The sequence below is a fragment of the Marmota flaviventris genome, chromosome 16, assembly GCF_047511675.1.
Source record: "Marmota flaviventris isolate mMarFla1 chromosome 16, mMarFla1.hap1, whole genome shotgun sequence".
Classification (NCBI taxonomy): domain Eukaryota; kingdom Metazoa; phylum Chordata; class Mammalia; order Rodentia; family Sciuridae; genus Marmota; species Marmota flaviventris.
Genome location: NC_092513.1, coordinates 69,664,216 through 69,670,400, shown reverse-complemented (window position 1 = coordinate 69,670,400; position 6,185 = coordinate 69,664,216).

Sequence of the window (6,185 nt, the reverse complement as noted above, 5' to 3'; positions counted from 1 at the left end):
CTGACTTGTGCATAAACACGGGAGTGACCCACTTTACAGGGGATGATGGAGAATCAAGAGTTGAAATCTGCCCAAGGTCTCCAGTGAGTGGAGACTGAGCTATCACTCAGCCAGTGAGTGGCAGAGCTGGGATGTGAACCCAGACATTCTGGACACTAAACCCTGGGTTTAAGGATCTTGCTTCTCCTATGTGTTGTCCCATGAAGTCCCAACCCACCAGAATGAGAAATGAGAGCACTCTTCAGGAGCTGTATATGGGGGTAACTGTGTAGGCTTGGCTTCCTCCACCATGGGTATAGCTACCTGAGTCACCAGGGGAGGTGTGCCTTGCTATTCAGTGGTGATTTTCTTTTTCTTTAAAGAGAGAGAGAGAGAGAGAGAGAGAGAGAGAGAGAGAGAGAGAGAGAGAGAATTTTTTAATGTTTATTTTTTAGTTTTCGGTGGACACAACATGTTTGTGTGTATGTGGTGCTGAGGATCGAACCCGGGTCACACGCATGCCAGGCGAGCGCGCTACCGCTTGAGCCACATCCCCAGCCCCAGTGGTGATTTTCTATAAGAGTGTTTTATAAATACTTTATTAAACTAATGGAGTCCAATAATTCCAAGGGTCCAGTTACCATAAAGAAAAGCACTTGTCATAAGATCCAGATTTAAGGAAATACAAGTTAGGGCAAGTGAGAGTGTACTGCACCAATCTTCCTCTATGAACAGTCCACCCTTTAGCTAAGCTTGGGTCTTTCTGGACCAGAAGTTCAAAATCATGGCCACTTATATCAGGTATCAAGTAATACTGGTGGCCTTTCTTGAGCTCTAGATTTAAGTGTGTGTGTGCATAAAATATGTAGTTTTTCACTTGTGAACTTAAAATATGTGTCTGTGTAAATCCTGCTTCTTGCCCTTCAAACACTCCTGATTCATTCCGCTTGGACCCAAATCCGAGCATCTCCCCCACTCCAGCTGTGGCTGGCCCGCTCAGGAAAGTCCTTGGACTCACAAAGCACCTTTTGAGTTTTAACCCTCGAGCTCAGTTGGTGCCGGGTTCTCAAAGCTTTGGAGGACATGTAGCAGTCTGGGGGCCCCTTCCTATGCTAGTGACAGCTGTATGGAAACAATTCTTCCCCACCCTGGTGCCATGAGGAAGCCGAGCAAAATAACTACAAGACCCATTTCCCCTGTCATTTTCTATGTGGTGTCTTTCGATTGAGTTATGGAATATTTTCAATGGATGCTTATTTGCATCCTACTGTGGGCATGCCTACGTCTCCCCATATCCGCTCTGAGAAAGACAGACATGGACACGGAGAAACAGTGATTCTCCACTGATGACCCTTAGAATCTCAGAGTTGGATGTGACCTCAGAGATTCTTGGCTGCTGCCCTTGGACAGAGGCTATGAAGGGTCACACTCACAGGAGAGTCACACAGAGATGCACAGAATGCTGGGCTCCATGGTGTCACACTGCTCCTAAAATGGGAGACCCTTTCTCCTCCTGATCAAACATATAATGTTCCCTCATGAAGGAAAGTGCCTCCTCTCACCATGCAAATAGTTGGCTGCTAAGTCTCTCGACTTTCTCAGCATTGCCATTAGCAGGATTTGGTCCCTCTTCCCCTTTCCTACTCTCAGGTCTGATTTTTGCTGGAGGTTTGTTTCATAACCATAACTCGTGTCTTCCAAGGTCACAGTTGGCCTGCGGTCTACATTCTAAGTATTTTAATACAAATCAGCCAGAGGGTTTCTCCACGAGAGCATACTTGCTGCTTGGGTCTTTTGCTAAAAGTGAAGAGAATGTCCTTCCAGTGTGACATGAAGCCACATATGCCCTGGATTTGCCACTGTGGGCAGGTTAGACATGGCTTATGCCCAGGTGGGGATAGAGGCAGAAGCTCCACTTGAGCACCATTGGTTCCCAAAACGCCACAGTGACTGTGGCCTGGGCCCCAACTTCAGAGTCGGGAATTATTTCAAGATGCCTGTGGTGGGTTGAATGGCGTCCCCCACAAAGACACGTTCATGCCCAAATCTCTGCCCTGTGAATGTGAACTCTTCTGGCAAAAGGGTATTTGCAGATGTAATCAAAGAAATGATTTTGAGATGAGCTCATACTAGAGGACCTGGGTGGGTCCTCAATCCAACAGGGGTCCTTCCAAGACACACCCAAAGGAGAAGGCCATGTGAAGACTGAGACAGAGGTTGGAATGATGTGCCAAAAGCCCAGGCAACCAAGGATACCCCCCAAAGCTGGAAGAGGTGTCGAAGGACCCTAACTCCAGAGGGAGGGTGGCTTTGTCACTGCCTTCATTTCAGGCTTCTGGTGCTGAGTCATCTGCTTTTTGGTAGTCCTAGAAAACATCTCCTATTCATGTTCCCCAAGGGGTATAATTTGGGGTCCTTCATGCGACAGAGCCCAGGGAATGCTCTTCCTTCACGTGGCCATTCTCAGCAAATGAGTGCTGGGCGCACGGGCTGTTGTGACACCACTCTGGGAATTTGAAGGATTAAACTCAGGGTGGCCTCCCCTTTTCATTGAGATGCTCTTTTTGGTTTCCCTGAAGCAGCGAGCTGCAGGGACTCCCTCTGAGGTGGTGAGGGTGGAGATGGGGGTGAACTGGGATCCTGTTGGGTGTCCTGGCAAGCTGCAGAGAAGGCAGCATGGCCACGGGATGACCTTGAGATCCTTTATGCTGGGGTCAGGGTGATGCAGGCTCAAGTTTTGGGTCTCTCTTTACCAGCTGTGTGAGCCAAAGAAGGAGCCCCCCTCCCAAGAAGACTACATTTCCCAGCCTCCCTTGCATTTAGATGAGGGCCATGTGACAGGGTTTTGGCCAGTGAGATGGGGGTGGAGAGGTTGGCCAGCAGTGCAGGATGGCTCAGCCTCTCTCTTTCCTTCCTGGCCACCTCTGAAGCTGTGTGTTTTAATGATGGTGGTGCAACTTGGTAGCAGCCTGAGCTGCAGTCTATTTCAGACTGTGAGATGAAGGAGGAACGAACCTTTCTTGGCTGTGCCATGCCACTGTACCACCACCTCGGCTGTACTGACTAAGGCTGAGCTTGGTGATGCTTTTTAACCTCTCTGAGCCTCAGTATCTTCTTTTGCAAATGTTGGTTGTGATAACATGCTCTGCTATATTAATTGTAATAGCTATTGTTGTAGTCAAGGCCAGCTTCACTGTAAGTAACAGAAACCCACTCATTAGGGCTAAATTAGAAAGGGAATTTGCTGGAGAATCTCACGGGGATCTTGTGAAACCCGGAATCCTTTGCTTTCCTACCTGCGAGGTTACATTTCTTTTAGTTCCATTATCCTCATCCAATTCACTGACATCTCTGTGTCCCACCTAAGTTTCTAGGAGAAAAAAATCTGATTGGCTCAGCATGTGTCAAGTGTCCACCTCTGGTCCAATCAGCTGTGGCCATGAATAGGGCATACCCCAAAGTTGTCTACCATGTTCTAGGCAGGAATGCTGACTTTCATGAAGGAGCATGTTTGGAACCACACGAGAGGGTGCACCCAGAGCTTCTTGGCAGGGTTTTGCCAGCAAAGAATGATCTCCCAGTTAAAACTCTGGAGTCACATTTCTGGTCTTTGGGAGGATCCCGGAGGGTCTGAATGTCCTGATGCACTTAGACTGGTGAGCATCTTTCACCAAGCACAGCAGGTCATAAATAGCTCTGTGGTCACCCATGGATCAGTGGCACTGAAATCATGGTGAGGGAATTCAGCCCCCCCCCCCACCCCTTGGGCTTTCACCAGCTGCTCCGTCTCCCCTCTGTTCTGTGCGCCCGGCCTGGAAGAACTTTGGCATTTGCTGAAAGGTCAGCAGCTGCAATTTCAGGCCATGTGGGTAACTTGAACTTGTAACATTTAAATGTAGCTGCAAAGGGTATGATTGTCACGCCTGATGTCAGCCTGGGCTAGAGGCTGGCAAGATAGCAGGCCTCCCTCACTCTTTACAAGGCAGTAGTTGACTGCTTATAAATGGCACAAGCCAATGTTTCTCCCCCTGAGCCCTGAATTACCCAAACTTCTCATTCCTGACATAGCAGAGTGCTCAGCCGCCTGTGCTCTGCAGCTCTCTGTGAAATCCTGGCTTGTTGGTTTCCCTGTCTCATTGCTAATCTGTTGTGAATAGTTACATTTATGAAACATAATAAAAAGAATTACTGGAATGGCCAATAGGCATATGAAAAGATGCTCCATATTGCAAATCACAGGGGAAATGCCATTCTAAGCTACAATGAAACACCACTGCAAACCAGCTAGGATGGCAGTTATAGGAAAAAGGAAATAACAAGTGTAGGTGAAAATACAGGGACACAGGAACCTCGTTCATGGCTGGTGGGAATGTGCAATGGTGTGGTCCTGGCAGAAAATGGAACGGCAGTGTCCCAAGAAATTAAATGATGTTATCATGTGCTTCAGCAATTCCACTTTGTATATGTACTCCAAAGAACTAAAATCAAGAACTTAACAGATGATTGCTCAAAGCAACATTTTTCACAACAGCCCCAAAGTGGAAGCAACCCAGGTGTTCACTGACCAATGAATGGATAGACGAAATGTGGTATATGCATGCAGTGAGTATTATTGAGCCTTAAAAAGGAGAAAAATTCTGACACAGGCTACATTGTGCATGACCTTGAGAATACTATGCTAAGTGAAATAAGGCAGTCACAAAGGAACAGATATTGTAGGGTTGCATTTATGCAAGGTACCTGGAGTAGCCAAATTCATAGAGACAGAAAGTATAAAAGTAGCTGCCAGAGGCTGGGGTGGGGGGCAAGGGAAGTTCATGTTTAATGGGGATGGAGTTTCATCTCTGGAAGCTGAAGATGGATGGTGGGGCTGGTTGTCCAACCACGTGGATGTGCTCATGCCATTGAATTGGGCACTTACAAGTGGTTAATGCTTGAGGTCCTGGGTTCATCCCCAGCACTCCCTCACCCACCCCCCAGATCTAAATGGTAAAAAGAATTACTGAAAAAATGATGTGAAAAAGAAATACATACAAAATAATGTTAATTGTAACTTTGCTTAAATTGGAATGGCACTCATTGTTACATTTAAATTACATCTTAATAAATATAATCAGAACAATCATAATGTGGAAAAATTGCTACAGTCATTTCTAATTTTTCTACTGATCCACTAGTAGACCAATAGGGTTTGCAGACTGTCTATGATCTACTTTGTATTTTGAAAGTAAAACAGACTTTTGAGAAAAATACCGAGTGAATTTGACACAACATGCAGATTTAGGCAAATCGCTCCATAATCAGGATGCAGAACAATTTGTCATGCAAGACTCTCCCTTGGCTGATGCCCTCCCTGCACCCTCACCCCCCAGCAACCCTGGAAACCTTGGCAACCATCGCTGTCATGTTGTCCTTTTGAGAACACATGGAATCATGCATATGAAGCCCTTTGAGACTGGCTTCTTTCACTCAGCACAATGCTGTTGAGATCCATGTGAAAATAGTTCTTTGCCTTGCAGTATTCCATTCCAAGGATCTACCAGTTGGTTTACCCATTTGCTGCTGAGGAGCATTTGAGTGTTTACAGTTCCTGAATGTTAAAAATAGAGCTGAGGTAAACATCTCCACAGGGCTGTTTGTGTGAATACACATTTCCCTTTTCTAGGGTAGAAGTGACCCTTGAGGGGTGTTATTTTGCACCATCACCCAGGAAATCCTCTGCATCAGAGGACAATGTCAGATTGCAAAGGAAACCTGAAAACCACTCAAAGGTTTCTCTCTTCATCTTTCAGTCATCAACTGGCCCAGAACTCCAAAAATCCATCCACTACTTTTTCTATAATTATATCAGAATCATAGTCAGTCTTCTCATGTGAAAGGCAAAACACAGTTATTTGTTACCAGCAAAATGGCCTGTGGGGATCAGAGAAGGCTCCCTTCTGTGGTCCTCAGTCCCCAGAAGCTCCCAGGATCCTGGTGATATCAAGACTGAAATGTTCTGACCCAGCAGTTCCTCCTCGAGGCCCGTGTCTTACTGAAGCTCTTGTAGCAAATATGAGGACACTGCTTGGGCGTGTTTGAAGAACAAACTCTTCCAAAATTATCCAAATGTCCACACACTGGACCACAGGAAGTCTCTGTGACTGACTCAGATGTATCCCCAGGATGTCTGGCTGTGGCGGACACTTTGGATTGGTTGATCCAAT